Here is an 18219-nt window from a genome sequence, read left to right as displayed (position 1 = left end):
CTTCATGCCATTTAAGGTAATTTACAAATCATCTAGGATGAGAAGTTCTTTTGTATCCACATATGTGCTAATTCTACTAAGGAATAATTTATAATACATGACAAGAGTCAGAATTGGAATATAGTGGCTTTATTTACAAGATTACAATGTTACACTGCTAGGATATGGCCAAGGAGTTCAGAACACTTCAGCAAAAGACCTGTTCCACAATTAAAAGATTCTAAAGACCTTGTTACCAAACCAAGAATCAATAATACTTTTAAAGATATTAAAATTGCCCGGCTGTCTTAATAAGTGGGGGTGGGGTGTGGGTGGGCTCAGGGTATTCCAACATTGCCTAAAACTATACTAGAAGAAATAGAAAACAAAGCAGATGCTCTTAGTCCACAAGAAAATGATCTGATGGAAGACTTGCTTGACATAAGAGAGTTTAACAGACATATTGCTGCTTTATTTAAACTGTTTCTTTTTTGTTGTTGTGATTGTGATCTTATGCACTTTGGATTTCTGGTTTCCTGCATTTTGTAGCATAAGCTAGATTCAGGATTCCTGAATCTACACTGTTTTGTATTACTTGAGCGCTAAAATCAGCTCTTCATTGAGATACTGAAAGATCTGAGTTATCCATTGTTCCCAACTAACTTTAAGTGCCTGTTTTTGCTGTTATATAGCACTTTTAATTGTATTTGCATTCTGCTCTCTCTTTGAATTGTCTGAACTGTTTTCTTTTTTTTTTTGCCACATTTTATTGTATACTGTACTAGTTCAGATGTAGCATAGCCCATTTATAGGTTTGCTGTTTCTGTGGTTGTTTTGTAACTTCTGAGCATCAAATTCAAGCCATCTTTGTTGGAGAAGGCCCATCTGAACCCTTTGGGAAGCGAGTGCTGTTTTGGTCCCATCTAATCAAGGGTGGCTGGACTAGAGCTCAGAGAGAGTGTCCTTATTAGCTAGTTTGAGTTAAAAGGGTTATCTCTTGTTTTATTTAAGACCTGCATTTGCAATTGTTTGTGTGTAGCACACCATCGTGCACTGCCACATAGCGGTGGTTACCATTGGTGATTATAGATGCAAACGTTTTGCTTGTTAAATTTTCCCTGAGCACTTTGCTTGTGGTTTTCCAAAGGAGTGGCCCTGCTCTACTGTCAGGTGGAACACTAAGCCTACCCTCAGAGGTACCAACACACCTCTCGAACACTAGCCATTCCTAAGTGCAACCTCTTTTACTGACCATATAAATTGACCTAGCACTATGGATGGACAATTTCCCACCATTTCTCCAGCCAGCTTGGTCAACATAGGCATCCTGAGGTAGTGTAGCAACTGCCTCTTGTTTACTACAACCCTCTACTCCTAGTTCACATAAACTCAACATGTGAGAGATGCAACTATATTAACAACCTTGAATCCATGCTCTCTTACAAACTAGTCAGTACATATGACAATGAGTGGGTTGTCAGCATGCACACCTCACCTCCTACTCCACCCAAACATACATCACACATACCTACATATGAGTAGGTCCTCACCAGAAACATACCTAAACACCAAAGACCTCCCAAACATAAACACAAGCATGCTACACATAATACTTCCTCTGCCGAACACAATGCACATAATAGCTCATGCACCAGTGTCTCACGTGTCAAACCCTTAAGGCAAAACACAAAACCAAACATATTAGTTATAAGTGATTCCATCATGAGACACACACAGATGTCCCTCTTACCAGGCTGGATAAGGAGAAGGTCATGGTCAGCTGTCTGTCAGGTGCCAGGATCTACCATATCACACATGCACTCAAGTATTTCAAAAACAGGTACTGTTATGACTCTGTCATAGTCCATGTTGGTGTGAATAAATTGAGACATACCTGACTGGACTATATAAAGAGAGACATGACTGAGTTCTCTTATTTTGTCTCAAGCAGGTATGTAAAACAGCAGCAACATACCGCCTATGATGATGCTGATGACACAAATACAATTAATGACTGACTTTCAATAATATTATAGTTTAGTGGTGTCATTTTTTAAGGATACAGTATCTGTCAGCCTGGGATGACATGATCACAGTCCCCCGATGCTTGCACATGATTTTTTTCATCCTCTCTGAGATTGATTTGCTGCTAGCTAGGGCTCTTGCCACCCCCATAGTGCCTTTTTTAGGTGGTGTCTCAAGGTCAAAATTCCCCATGCAAAAATTCCATCTAAAAAGAACCTCAGGGTTATGTTGCTAAATGCTAGAAGTCTTAACATGAAACTGCACTCACTGGAAGCAGTCCACACCTTGGAAGACACAGACATTTGTGCAGTCATGGAGACCTGGTTCAAGGTTGTGGATAGCACCCCAGCCATACCAGCTACACCTCCTTCCACATGTTCAGAACACAAACTGAAGATGTGGAAACTAAAGGAGGCAGTGTATAGATATTCATTAAAGATAAATGCACCTCCAGACTGCTTAAACAGCATGATTCCCTGGAGGTACTTCGGGTGCAATCAACTGTTGGTAGGACACCTATTCAAGTCGTTGCCAGTTACAGGACCTCCCCCTGAATCAGGACACCCACTCTGCCTATTTGGATCTACTTGAGTCTATCAAGATACATCTGAACACCATGGTTTGGGTTGACTTTAACTACCCATCCATTGACTGGGTAAATTACTCATGCTCTAATTCACTTGTGCACAAGTTCTGCTACATCGTTAGCTCCAGTGCCCTGGACCAGCTGGTTGACACCGCCACAAGTGGTGCCAACATCCTGGATCTGGTGCTTACCGATATGGGGGACCACTGTAGCACCCCCACTGTGAGGTCTTCCTTAGTAAAATCTGACCACAAATCAATCTCATTCAAAGTAACTTTCACACCAGACGCCCCACCCCAAGCAGCGACTAAACTAAAAAACTTCTCTAAAGCAGATTATAACCTCTTACAGGATGGTATAAATAGCTTTACTGCACCTCCCCCTCATATGGAACTGGCAACTATGCTAAGTTCTACACCAGTGGTTTACACAAACACCTGTATAACTGCATTGACTCAACCATACCTGATATGACCAAAACAAGCTCTTCAAGGAAGAGCAAACCTGCCTGGGGGGGAAACTTCCATTAACAGACTTTACGATAATAAGAACAAAATTGCTGTCTAAGAGTAAAAGGGAGTCAGCCCTAAACTAGAAGCACTCCAACCTCAGATTAAACAAGCAAATAAGACTTCTTGTGAAGTCCTCCAAAGCAAACTATGTATCCAAATTAGCTTCCTCAATTAAGGACAATCATAATGCATTCTTTAGTTACATCCATAACCTAAACGTAAAGGCCCAGATCAGTGCCAAACTGATAGTTAATTATACCAGATATACTGAGCCTGTGGATATAGCTAACCTGTTAGCTGACCCCACCACATGTACCCCATGACATCCCTACCACCTGTCCTCTACCTTATATCTCTAAAGAGCAGGTCATAAACACCCTCTCTATGCCAAAAACACGGCATTTATGGGACCTGATAATATCCCAGGTCATATCCTACATGGACTCAAACAAGAATTAGCAACACCATTAGGTATACTTTTCAGTCATAGTCTAAGAACCAGCTTCATCCCAGCTGAATGGAAAACAGCCACCCTTATCCCCTTGCACAAAGGTGGTGCTTCCACTGACCTTGGGAGCTATAGACCTCTTAGCCTAACTAACCTTATCTGCAAGGCCATGGTGCAAATCATTATGAACCTTATCAAGAAAGATACAGATAATCTCCAAATGCTTGACCCTACTCAGTTTGGATTTGTCAATGGAAGATCATGCCTGTTAAACCTGGTGGACATCTTTGAGACAGTCACCGATGCCCTAGATGAGGGGAAATTCCCTACTCAGGCATCATTGACAAACACACCCAGCTAGGTATCAACCCTTCTATCATTAAATGGGTCTCTAACTGGCTCATTGATAGAACCCACATAGTCAAAATAGGGGAATTTCCCTCCAACAGCAGAATTGTAACCAGTGATGTTCCATGGGGATCAGTCCTTGGACCTCTTCTGTTTGGAATCTATTTCTCTGAAGTACAAGCTAAAGCTCTGTGGCTGACACAGTTTGCTGATGACTACAAACTGGGAGTGGTCATAGAATCTCCAAACAGTGTCAACATCCTACAAGAGGGTCTTACACAAACAACTGATTGGTGCCAAAGTCATGGCCTTAAATTCACTGCAAAAAAATGTATTACCAAGCTTTCGGTAAGTGCGATGTTCCTGCTAACTACCACATAAATAACAACACCCTAAGTATGCACTTAGTGGTGAGAACCTGGATACACAGGTTGACAGCAACCTTACATTTGATCACCATGTCTCCACAGTGGTAAGAAGGGCATTCTATATTAATCATCTCATAATTAAGGGCATTGCATCCAGAAAAAAAGAAGTTATAACCTCTCTGTACTCTTCCCTCATCAGGCCAATAATTGATTACAACTCCCCTTTTGGTATGTACCTTTCTAAGCACCGGCAGCAACTGGAGAGACCACAAAGGTTCCTCACAAGGAAATTTCAAGGTCTTCAGCATCTGTCCTAAGTGGATCTTCTGAAATCACTGTCACTTTATTCTGTTTCATACAGACTACTCAGAAGTGATCTATGCCTTGCATATAAGCCAATCTTTGACCGTGCTTTATTGGAAATGCTGAACATCCGCAAATCAAATGGTACACAGATTACTCATGCTAAAGACCTTAACCTGTTTTGTGACATTAATAGAACCTGCCAGAAGGACAGATTTGTCTCCCAGAGGTTATCACACCTTTGGAACGGACTCCCACTTCATGTCAAACAGAGCACCTCATTGGCCTTCTTCAAACTCAATCTGGACTTGATGGGTAACCGTAAATTCACCCTGGGTGTTCCACCTGTGTCCCTCTTGGATAGGGGCAGTTGGTGCTGATCATGGAAATAAGGGTAGAACTTGACTAGGCTTGAAAGGGCCTTAGGGCCATTAACCTAGTAACTTCCTATGATCCTATGGTCCTATGAAGGAAATAGCTTATAGAAAGTAAACAAGACCCACACTTTTAGAAGACTAGCAAAACAGATGAATACAGTAATTAGGACTATTAAGATAAATTAATGTGATATAATAGAAATAAATATACTACTACAGAGGTAAACTAATAACAAGTCAGGAAAGAAAGGGAACAAATCAAATACCATTATGGAAGCTTCAAAGAGAGAATCTATAAAGTAACTAAGACATGAAATATCACTGTTAGAAGAACACAGAAATGAAAATAGATCAAAGTTGTTAGAAATACTGATGTGTTAAAGCACCATACAATATTAAAACAGATCAAGATTTATCATACACTATTTTCAGTAATAAACTTGAAAATATCAGTATAAGTAGAAAAAAACTTAGGGTATGCAGTCAAAACTAAAGGATATGTACAAAACAAGAAATTTATATAGAATTGCAAAAAAAAGGAAAAGCAATAGAAACATCAAAAGAAAAAAATAGGTACATTTTGGAGAAGCATTTATGAACTTGTTGAATGTACAAAGATGCCCAATGGATAGGAGAGTTAAATGAAACAGTGAGATATTCTAATACAGAGAATATGAAATGGGAGGAAGTAATAGCCAGAAAAACTGACTCCAAATAAAATATGCTCCTAAATGGAAAAACAGAGGTTCAGACACAGTACCTAACTTCAGGTTAATGGTACTAACAGCTTTACAAAAAATTTAGCCCTGAGTAAAATTCTTTATATGCAAATCCTAAATAGTACCAATCTGATTAACAAATGAAAAAAAAATACTCCTCAAGACAACTTGAAAGCCATCCACAGAACAAAACACCAATGACTTACCTTCTAAAGATATTTAAGTTCTATACTGGAATTGATGCACACAGAGTTTACAACCATCTAGAAAAGATATCAACAGTGGAAACCAAAAAAAAAGGCATTGTCTGTTGTTAAATAAGGCCATTACAGAGAGCTGTAAAAAAGGTAAGAATCTAAGTATCTCATGGATAGATTACAAAACAAAAAATAAAATTAATAGCATCAAGCATTTATGGATTATGGAATGCTTACAGATATACAGGATGCACCCTATACTAATCAATTATATTGCAATGACTATGAAACAGTCGCAAACCATTCAAACCACCCTGCAGCTGAGCCAAGATAAAGGGTAAATTATTATCTCAGGGCCAAAAATGTAAAGGGGAAGTTCCAGTGACCCTTTGTTAGCACTACTTTTGTGTCTTAGCCTTAACCTATTAAGTCTTTACTTAATAGACTAGGTTATGGTTACAGCTTTACTTAGAGAAAAAAACCTTGCTTAAAGACATTTCATCTACTTTTTGAGTGCCAAAAAGAAAGAAAAAGAAAGAAAGAAAGGAAGAAAGAATGAAGGAAAGAAGAAAATTAAAGAAATGGAGCAGGATAAAAGGGAAGAACATTGGTTAGCCCATGAATTGTTTGCTCTTCTTTCTGCTTTTCCCCATTTGGGGTCACCACAGCGGAACTCTGGTTCACTAATGATTGGCAGTAGATTTTTACAGTGCTGAGGTGCCAGCTCAATGCCCAACCTTTAACGAAGGCACACCCATTCACACATGTCTTCCAAATGCCATTCGACCGTGGGGAGGACATGCAGACTCCACACAGAAGGCGCTCCAGCTGAGAATCGAACTGGAGAACCTCTTGCTGTGAGGTGACAATGCTACCGCTGCACCGCCGCAGTATAACATAGTTGCCAATATAGAGAACAATTAGAACAAGCACTTGCTGACCAAGATTTGACTCAAGAATGGTTAAGGAGAGGTAAATTTAAACCAGAGGTGAAACGTTAATGGTGGAAAAGACAATGGGCTATATACAGATTGTTTTATAATGTCTATAAAAAAGCAGCAGAAACAGACAAGTACAGATTCTGTAAAACAGAACTAGAAGCATTTGCACATCTTGTTGTTGGAGCTGTATACTGAAAGGTACAATAATATGGCAAGACTGTTACAGTTGGGATTGTGGACACACAACAATATACAAGTAGCCCAAAAGCACTATAAACAAAAATCACAAAGAATTATTGACAGTGATGAAGTTCAAATGACACATAATCACCAAATACCAACAGGTAAGAAAACATTTATTTATTTAATATTTGTTGACCGGGAAAGTGTGACCAGGACAGAGCCTATATTCATCGGAGGCCAGAGAGAACAATCCAGATGCATGTCTTTGGAATGTGAGAGGAAACCAGAGTACCCAGATGAAACCCACACGAACACAGGGAGGACATGCAGACTGCACACAGAAGGCACCCCAGCTGAGAATCAAAGCAAATAATGTCTTGCTCTGAGATGACAACATTAGCTGCTGCATCACTGTGCCACCCAAATAGATGCAAGAAAACCAGATATAGTAATCCAAGAAAAAAATGGCAAAAAAGCATATATCAATGAAATATCAATACCTAGTGATTATAGTACCTTACATACCAAGAGATACCAGGTCATAAAATTCCAGGATTTGCATGAAGAAACTGGAGCAATGTTGGAATAAAGACACAAATAGTCTCAATAGTGCTAATAAAAAACAACTTACAAGTGCACCTAAATATGATAATAATGCATGGAACCCTGTATGAACTTCAGAAGGAAGCAATTCTGGTTAAATTGTGTATACTGAGAAGAGCACTCTTGGCAAACATCAAAGACTGACGCAAGATTAATTTCACAAATGTTAACTGTACCCTGAATCAGGAATGGTGGTCTATTCCTGTCACTGTCTTGTAACCAAAACATTTGGAAAAATTTGAAAAAAATGTTGCATAAACCAGCCTTATTGCTACTACATACCCCATGCATTAATTTCAAGAAATTTCTTCCCATTGTTGCCTGCTTTCACTAAATGTGTTGTACACTTATATTCCAAGATTAGATCTACTGTTACAAAACTTGAATTAATACTATGCAGTCCTAGACTGCAACTGTATAAAAACACCCTGGAACTTCTGATGCTGTCCAGTAAAACAAGCCACACACATGAAGAAATACTCGGAATCCATTTCAATGTGATATATAAGATCACACAACACTAAAAGTTATTACAGCTGGACAGGCAATGAGGAGAAATTATGCTATAAATACTATAACATTTGAAATTAAAAAGATGGTCAGAATACAGAAAGGATAAAGAAAATACATTTGTGACAATAATAGAAAATGTGCAAAAAATACACCATAATCTTAATATGTGGACTAACCACAGTCTGATGATATCAAAGCAGTAATGAAATACCACTTTGCAGGCTTTCTAAGAGTTTTAAGTCCTTCACTAAACAAAGTGTACTGCTGCTATATTTTACTAGAAAGGCTCACACAGACTTTGCTACATTTTCCTGTTAGGGAAAGGTCAGCTTGTTTTTTATTTGCTGTATTTTGTATGACTTTATTGCCTTTTTCTATTTTGAATACTGTGACTTGTTTTCTTTACCTTGTGTTTTACTTGTATTCTGCTTTTAACTGCATATTAAAACTTGAAAAGAGACCACAGCCCTGTCTCTTGTGAGTCAGGCAGAAATCAGAACATATCAATTAAGGACTCACACATAAGATAGAACAGGTCAGTTAGGGTTAATCATCTCTGAAGTGAGGGGGTGGAGCTAGGAACTAAACCTTCTATTTAAGGGGTAAAATAAAACATTTCAGAGCTTAACTAGAAAGGCTCACCCAGACTCTGCTACACTTTGCTGTGAGGGAAAGGTTAGTTTGCTTTTTATTTGTTGACTTTTGTATTACTTTATTGCTTTTTCTATTTTGAATACTGAGATTTGTTTTCTTTACCTTGTGTTTTACTTGTATTCTGCTTTTACTTGCATATTAAAACTTGAAAATAAAATCACAGCTCTGTCTCTTGTGAGTTAGGCAGAAATCAGAACAGATCAATTAAGGACTCACACATAAGATAGAACAGGTCAGTTAAGGTTAATCATCTGTGAACTGAGGGGGTGGAGCTAGGAACTTCATTTTCTTTTTAAGGGTTAAAATAAAACATTTCAGAGCTTTACTAGAAAGGCTCACACAGACTCTGCTACACGTTGCTGTGATGGAATGGTTAGTTTGCTTTTTATTTGTTGCATTTTGTATTACTTTACTCCCTTTTTCTATTTTGAATACTGTGATTTGGTTTATTTACTTTGTGTTTTACTTGTATTCTGCTTTTAACTGCATATTAAAACTTGAAAGACTACAGCTCTGGCTCTTGTGAGTCAGGCAGATTTTTTTTTCCTCACCCTCCCACCCAGTTATGGTTGTGTTCTTAAACACCACTGTCTTTCTAGTTGCCTGTCCTTTATGTTAATTTGACCATATATCTCATTTCCTCTCTATTTTTACTGGCTTGTGTGAGTAAGTGCAAAATTATCATTTTGTGAAATAACTCCCCTTCAACTATTTAAATTTAATGGCCATCCTAATGTAATCCATAGTACCAGAATACAAAAGTGACCACCCCCTTCAAATCTGTCTTGCTATTTTAAAAATAGTGACTCTCCACTAAAACTTAACTTTTTAGACAGATAAAACTTAAGTTAGATACTTTCACATCTAACTCTTCTAGTGCACACTGCAGTGTTTAGGATAAATAATTTTTTCATCTTATCTTTAAGCATCCCTGTGACTAACACTGCTGTAAAACCTGCTGGAAAGCACTAGGAAGCCTTAAACTGATACAATCACTCAACTCTCCTTGTTAATAAGGAGAAATTAATCATAGGCACTAAACAGCCTATGATTGTAAAGTATCTTGCTAAGGTAAGGGAAAATAGATGTTGTACTTTACAAAAAAAAGCACCAAACCAGGCATTTCCAAGGATCAGCTTCTGGTGAATTCTCCTGTCCACCTGGTGAATCTGGGCATACTGGGGCAATGCAGCAATTGCATCATGTATACAGACAACCCTCTCCTCCTACCACCCAACACTACAACCTGCGAGAGATGCACTTACATAGCCAAACTAGAAGCAAAGTTCTCTCCACCCAAGATTGTGCAAGACAGTCAAGAGGAGAAGGTTAACACCCAGACTACACCTAAAGCTGAAATGCAAACACCAATCACAACCAAAATGTCACATAGCTCACAACACCAGTGTGCCACCCAACAACAGCCCCTAAGGCAAGACAGCGTACCCAAAACTTTAGTCATAGTGACCCTATAGTCAGGCACACTGATGTCCCACTCACCAGGCTGAACAAGGAGAAAATTACAGTCAGCTGCCTGTCAGTTGCCAGGATCTGCCACATAACATATGCACTCAAGTCACACCACAACAAGTACAAATATGATTCTGTCAATGTCCATATTGGAGTGAATTACTTGAGATGTACCTCCCTGGACTACATGAAAAGAGACATGGAAGAGCTCTCGTATCATGTGGCCCAGGCAGGTATGACCCTATCCCTGAGTAACATCCTGTCTTCACCCAGAATGATACCACCATATAAGGACAAAATGGTTGACTTCAACAACTGGCTAAGCTGCTGGTGTCATTCAGAGAAGATCCAGTATCTCTCTGCCTAGGACGACATGATCGACAGACCATGATGCTTTGCCAGAGATGGTCAGCACTTGTCGCCTCTGGGATACAGGTTAGTGGCTAAGGCTCTTACCACCCCTATAGTGCCTTTTTTAGGCAAAGTTCAAAGGAGAAAACCGCCACTGTAACAGGTACAAGCATGCAAAATCTGAAGGTAATGCTACTCAATGATAGAAGTCTAGGCCTCAAAATGCACTCTCTCGAGGCACTCCTAAAAATAGAGAACATCAATATCTGTGCAGTAACTGAGACCTGGTTCAAGGCTCCAGAGAGCACCCCTGCAATACCAGGCTATAATTCTTACCACACTTTTCAGCCACCAAACCAGGACCGAAACACTAAAGGTGGAGGAGTGTCCATATTCACCAAGGATATTTACTCCACCAGGCTAGTTGTCCAACACAGTGCATCTGAAATTCTCCAGGTGCAACTAACACTAGGTAAGATTGCAATCCAAATTGTAGCTTGCTACAAATCCCCCCACCATGTCCCAAGATTCTCACTACACCTTTCTAAACATACTGGAAATATTAAGATACAACCAAACACCCTAATACTTGTTGATTTCAACTACCCTGCCATTAACTGTGAAAACTACACATGTACCAACACCTTTGCCTGACGGTTCTTGGAATTCATACATTTCAATGCCCTGGATCAACTAATCCATAGTCCTACCAGGGGCTTCAATATCCTAGACCTGATCATTACCAACATGAGAAATCGATGCTCCACACCTATGGTCACCCCGTCGTTGGTCAGGTTTTGCCATAAGGCTCATCACTCTTGACAGCCACATCCCTCCCCCACCTGTAGTAAGGAAACTGCCATAAAAGACTTCTCCAAAGCTAACTTCATGCTACTCAAGTCAGAAGTGACAAACTTCATGACACCCATGCAGATAAGAATTGAAAGTTCAACTGCTGAATCCTACACTAAGGCACTGTACGAGCATATCCACTAGTGCATGAATTGTGCCATCCCAAATAGAACCAAGACACTCTCCTCTAAAAAAAGGAAGCCAATCTGGTGGCACCCTTCCATAAATAAACTTTACAACAAAAGGAAGAAACTGTTGAAGAAAAGAGGAAAATACCAGGATGCAAAAAACTCCCTTACCAGCCTCAGTAAGAAGCTGAGATCCCTCATAAAATCCTCCAAAGCTAGTTACAAAAATAAAATTGCTAAAGATTCCAAAGACAACCACACGGCATTCTATAGCTATGCCAAGAATCTAAATGGCAATGTTCAGATCTGCTCTGAGCTACAACAGAATGGCATTAAATATACTGATCCCAAGGATATTGCCAATATCCTGGCAGATCGATTCAGTGCCAACTTCACCCTCCTCTCACCCCCTAAAGGCCCCATCTCAATACTAAAAGATTGCCAAATTCTGGTAATAACGGCCACATGGGTAAAAACTGCACTCTCCAAAGCTAAGAATACAGCACCCATGGGACCAGACGACATCCCGGGCTGTGTACTACATGAACTACAAAATGAACTGGCACCTCACCTAAGTGTCATGTTTAATTATAGCCTCACCTCAGGCTTCATGGCCACTGAGTGGCACACAGCTACAGTTATCCCACTCCACAAGGGGGATCCACCTTGGATCCTGGAAACTACCGCCTCATCAGTCTGACAAGCGTGATCTGCAAGGTCATGGAATGTATTATCATGGAACTTATAAACAAAGACATTGGCAACCTGCAAACACTGGACCCCACCCAGTTTGGGTTCATGAAGGGCTGATCTTATCTCCTGAACCTGATTGTCTTCTTCAAATCAGTCTCCAGAACTGTGGAAGAGGGTAAGGTGGTCCACACAGCCTATTTGGACCTTGCCAAGGCCTTCGACACCATCCCCCAGTCTGGAATCATAGATAAACTTACCAAGCTGGGCAGTAATCCCTACCTCACTCAATGGGTTGCCAACTGATGTACTGACAAAACCCACACTGTAAAAGTAGCCAACTCCAAATCCAGCTCCAGACAAGTGACAAGTGGAGTACCTCAGGGTTCAGTCCTGGGACCACTCTTGTTTGGCATCTACTTCTCTGAAGTACAGGCCAACACTAAGGGACTCTGGCTAACAAACTTCGCAGATGACTGCAAACTGAGAGCCATTACTGAATCCCCAAATGATGTGGATATTCTACAAAAGGGTCTTACAGAAACAGATGCTTGGTGCCATAGCCATGGGCTCAAGCTCAGTGCCAAGAAATGTATAGTTATCCCCTTTGGGAAAAAAACATGTAAAAAAAGGAGGTCATTGTCCCACTGTACTCATCCCTCATTAGACCCATTATAGAATACAATGCCCCATTTGGTATGTACCTCTCAAGACATCTGCAACAACTGGAAAGGCCACAGTAATACCTCACTAAAAGAATCACAGGCCTAAAGTGGATGTCCTATGCTATACTCTGTCACATATCGTCTACTCAGAGGTGTTCTCTGGTTAACATACAAGGCTATGTCAAACCCAGAGCTGTTGGACATGCTACACTTAAAGAAATCCCAAGCCCTCAGAGCCACATGCTCCAGGGATCGAAACCTTGTCATCACAATGAACAAAAAATGCTGGAGAGATAAGTTTCTGACCCAGAGACACCCCAGACTCTGGAACAGACTGCCCATACATGTCAAGCAGAGCACCTCTTTGGCCTTCTTCAAAAGGAACCTTGATGATTGGATGGGAGATAGGAATTTTACCCCGGGATCATGTCAGTCGCCCTGCTAGACAGGGGTCCAAGGAAGTAAATATTGTGGGAAGAAATAGCCATGGAATTGTTATGGATAGGCTTGTATAGGCCCTAGGGCCGATAGCCTAGTACCATCCTATGAACCTATGAACCTATATTTGAGGATTATGTTTTGTATTTTTATGCACTTAGCCTGGTCTGTCTGAGCCAGGAATCAGACAGTGATGCTTTAAGTGAGACTGTTTCATTAGCCAGAAGGCTAGGTAATTTGTATGGTAATTTTTGTTTCTTCTTCTCTAAATTGTGTGTGTCTGCACGGCTTTTTGCTGAGTTTCTCAAAGCTCACAAATGCTTGACATGCTTGCAACTGATTTCTAGAATTTTAGCTTGCATCTACTGCCATCCAAGCAAAGCTAAGTATTTTAAATTATTTTTTTTGCACATTTTGAAGATATTCAAGTTTACTGTTGCTGTATCTGAGAATTATTTATTTTTTTCTGCACTTTGACTTTTAAACTGGCACTGATTTTTCACTGTCTTTGCTTCTGCTTTCTGCATTTTAATCCTTTTAGTGTTTCTAGATAGTTAATTGAATTGCTGTGATAGCATCAACTTGAAATTAACTGCAGTGTGTTTTTTTTTACATTAAGGAGAGTTTTAACTGCTAGTGGCAGCAGAAAGTAGCTGGGTCTGAGTGAGATGGGAATCACACAGGGTGGCTTAAAGTGAGATTGTTTTACTGGCTCATCATGCAGCAGGTTTTACCAGTGTCCTGTATAGATGCAGGCCCTTAGAATTGAAATTTCCCTTATAAACTACCCTTGAAATTTTTACAATATTTAATTGCACATACAGCTGCTAGTTGATTTAAGGCTCTCTAGGAATCTAGAATCTTACAGCAAGCAACCTAGCCATCTGTAAAACTGCAGAGCAAGAAATAAGGATCCATGGTCATGGACATGCACTTCCCTGCTATCTCTGTAACTGGTAGATATGGGCTTCTTGAAGCAATGCAGCAATTGTATCATGCATCCTGACAACCACCTAATTCTGCAACAAACAAATGCAGTATGTGAAAGATGCAATTATGCTATGTCACTGGAGGCAAGGTTCTCACATACAAGAACTTTTAATACCAAACAGGTTGTGAGTAGCACACACACACGCCACACCCACACATATCACATAGTATGGGCTAAATACATAAACTCACATATCCCTAAGCTATAGTGTCCTCCTCAACACTGCATTCAAAAAAGTGTCCTCAACAACCACTAAAGCCCCCAACAAAAATAACACCTAACGTGACACATACTGCCAAATCAGCTAGTCCATGTAGATGTAAATGACCTCAGACATACCTCCATGGACTAGATGAAGAGAAACATGACTAAGCTCATGGATTAAGTGTTTTAGGTCAGTATGAGCCTAGCACTGAACAGCATACTACCTCCTTAAAGGATGATTCAACAATATGAACTACAATGATTGACTCAGAATTGACTTAGTTGGTGTCACTCCAAGGGGATACAATATTTGTCAGTGTGGGAGGATATGCTCAACAGACCCCATTGCTCTGCCAGGGATGATCTGAATCTATCCACTCTAGGCTTTCAAATATTGGCTAAAACATTGTCTTCCCCCATAGTACCTTTTTTAGGCACTGCCAAACAGACAAACCTTCTGACATAACAAATCCAACCCTTGCAAAGATTCATGTCCAGTGAAATCTGCAAGTGGAGTATATAAACATATATACACCATGAACAACTGGACACCATGAACAGAATTTTAGGAAACCCCCATTACAAACTTAAGCTCAAAGTGATGTTAACTCTAGATACAAACCTCTCAGTGGCATGGAAAGGTAAAAGCAAACCAGTCAAAGTCTATCACAAACCACAATAAATATGAATGAAATAAATATGTTCTGATAGAAAAATATTGAATAAATCCACAGCTGAAGGAGTAGATCAACATAACAACTCAGGTTTTGTTGGAGATGACAAATTTGCTTTTGACAGGCATCTAGACAAATGATCTAGAAACAATTCTTAAGTGTTATAAACTTTATTTTAAATGACATTACTTATAGCCAGCTCAGTGACATAACATAATTGAATACTGACAATGACTGAGATGACTTTGGAATCATTTAGCCACCAGAGTGGAGTGGAGAAGAAGCTAGCTGGGAAGATAGAGGAGTGAAGATATATTGATTGTTTAGCTCTCCCTGCCTTGAGGGCATGTATCCATTAGTGAATAGTTAAGGAAGAATAGAGACCTTGTAGGATGCAATGCATCTGTTTACATGGTGGACAGCACTGCTGAGAGATCATAATACTTACGTGAGCAAATATCACCCCCACACCATACCATTACATTTATGTTGTCACCCATGTGGGCACTTATTGAAGCATGTACAAGGAATCCATGGCTAATAGAAATAAATATCTCTGATGGTTGCCTGGATGATGGTCATAGCAATATGAGTTGCTGTCCTGCTGAGGTAAGAATGGATATAATCTTATACATATAAACATGGAAGAAGGGCTATATGTTGGGCAAGCATGGAGTAGAAAATGTAGTAATTCTAAAAACAAGATGTTACTTTTAGGGATGCAGTCATGTTATTATCCATATTTCACAGCCTGGAAAGAAATGAGCTGGAATATGGATCTTCTATGTAGTCTTCCTATAGACAGCCTTAAGTAAAACAAATAAAGTTAATTCATGCAACATTAAATGAGCAGATTGGATGAGTTCAGGTCATTACAAAAGTCTTAAAACTCATCCCATGTCAAATAACAAGTTGTTGACTTAATAACTATACTAAAGGCTTTCCTATACAAATAGCATAGCCATGGCATAGGTTTAAAATATCTAAATTATCATACAGGACTTGTAAACAACATACCAGGTCTACCTTACCTGTACTTTGGAAGGATATTCATACATGTGTGATCCAAAGTTGGCTGCATTTCAAATTCGGCCTAGTGCATCTATAGGCCAGGCTTCTAACTATAGCCATGAATTCCTCCTCCCCATTAAAGCTCAGCTTAAAGGCAGCAGATCATAAAAACAGAAGAAACACTAGCTTAACAAGGAGGTGTCACACAGCCTACTAAATGCACCAATATCCTGTGTCATACAGATTGGTACTAATGATATAACTGTGTGTGCCATAAAAAAATCAGCATGAGAACATGTGCTCTTTGCTGATGAGTTAGTTATTTATTTTCCTAGATGTTAATGACAAGGACTTGAATATTCTCTTGCTGTAGATACTTAAACCAAACTTTCCTTGGAAGAATCTACATATGAAACTGAAAAGCATTTAATTATGACCATCAAGTTAATATGCCTAGACAGCAGGTAATGCAGAAGACATGCAGTAATCTTCTTTCACAGAAATGTCACTCTGTTCACAGCACACCTGTAGGTTAAACCTGGCTCAATTTAATTGTTAGTTGTGCAGATAGTTGTGTTACTTGCATAATTATATCTTGAACAGATTTTTTTTTTGCATGCAGTAAAGTATAAAGCACTAACATTTCTAGGGCTTCTTGCACAGCTTTTCTTTGAGATTCTTGTAATTTCTAAAGTTTTAAGTTAACTTTTTGCCTAGGTATAGTCTCAATATGGTGCTCCATTAGGTCTATTTTGCCAGGTAGCACTGAGAACACTTCTTTATTTCTTAACAGAAACTCCTCATTTCTTGTTTCTGTGCTTAAGATAGTAAGTTGTCTATGTGAGCTGAAGCAACTCAGATGAGTTTTCATAGATTCATAGGTTCATAGTTACAAAGTTACATAGCACAAAGCTAGCTGCCCTTGCAGATCATTTTAAGCTTAACCAGTTTCAAGTTTTTTTACTCAAATTAACCTCTCTCATTTGGTTATAGATTGGCCTTATCCACTGCATGGTCATCATTCTCATCATCAACCCCCTTTTTGTTCTTGAACACTAGCACTGCTATGCTTATTCGCCAGTCATTTGAAATACATCTTTCTCTCCATGCTGCTATGAGTACCCTCAAGAGTCATTTCTCCCCATCTCACCCAACATCTTGATCATATCTGTTGTGACCTCATCTGAGCCTGCAGTTTTTCCCGACTTCAATTTCGTTAGTGCTGCTCTTATATCTTCTAGGGTGGGCTTCTCCTCTTTTCTCACCATAGACTGTATCTAGGGTAGTACAGCTTATATGGGGTATACTACATTCAGAAGCTGATGGAAGTACTCATACCATCGGCCTTTGATGTTCTGTGGACTGATGAGCAGGTTGTTCCTGGCATCCATTATGAAGGGTGTCTAAATATCTTTATCTTTCTATATTTACCTTGCAACCTGATAGTTTATTTGTGCCATCCATTAAGCCACTTTCCAGAAGCTGGAAGAATCCCTCTGATGCCTTGTTCTTTGCTATTGAAACTCCTCTGTTAGCCTCTTTGCTAGTCTTCCTAGCCTGGTTTGTCTTTTCTATCTCACACTTTTTCCTGCACTCCTTCTTTATTTTGATGACTTCCTGGACATCTGTATTCCACCACCAGCTTTCCTTATTTACCTTATTTCCATTCCTGGCTCAACCGCATATCTGTTCTGTAGCCCTTACACATGCTATTTTGAGGGGCTGCCATTTTATTTCAACTCCACATATTTCCTCTTCTTCGTGAGTTGCCTAAGCCCTGTGTAATTCTTTGAACTGTTGTGCTTTCTTACCAATAAACTTCCAGGTCTTCAGCCTGTCTCTGTTGACCTTGGAGCCTTCACAGAACACTGCTTGCAGCTGATTGTGGTAACCTGTGGCTTATGCTGTGGGCTGACTGTTTCACTGGGGATAACTTTGCAACTGTTTTAGATGATCAGCTGGCATAATGGTTAAGGTCTTCATCTCCTA

The sequence above is a fragment of the Protopterus annectens genome, chromosome 9.part0 (genome assembly GCF_019279795.1).
Source record: "Protopterus annectens isolate FY-2018-M chromosome 9.part0, PAN1.0, whole genome shotgun sequence".
In the NCBI taxonomy this organism is placed as follows: Eukaryota; Metazoa; Chordata; order Ceratodontiformes; family Protopteridae; genus Protopterus; species Protopterus annectens.
Note: the sequence above shows the minus strand (reverse complement) of the source record.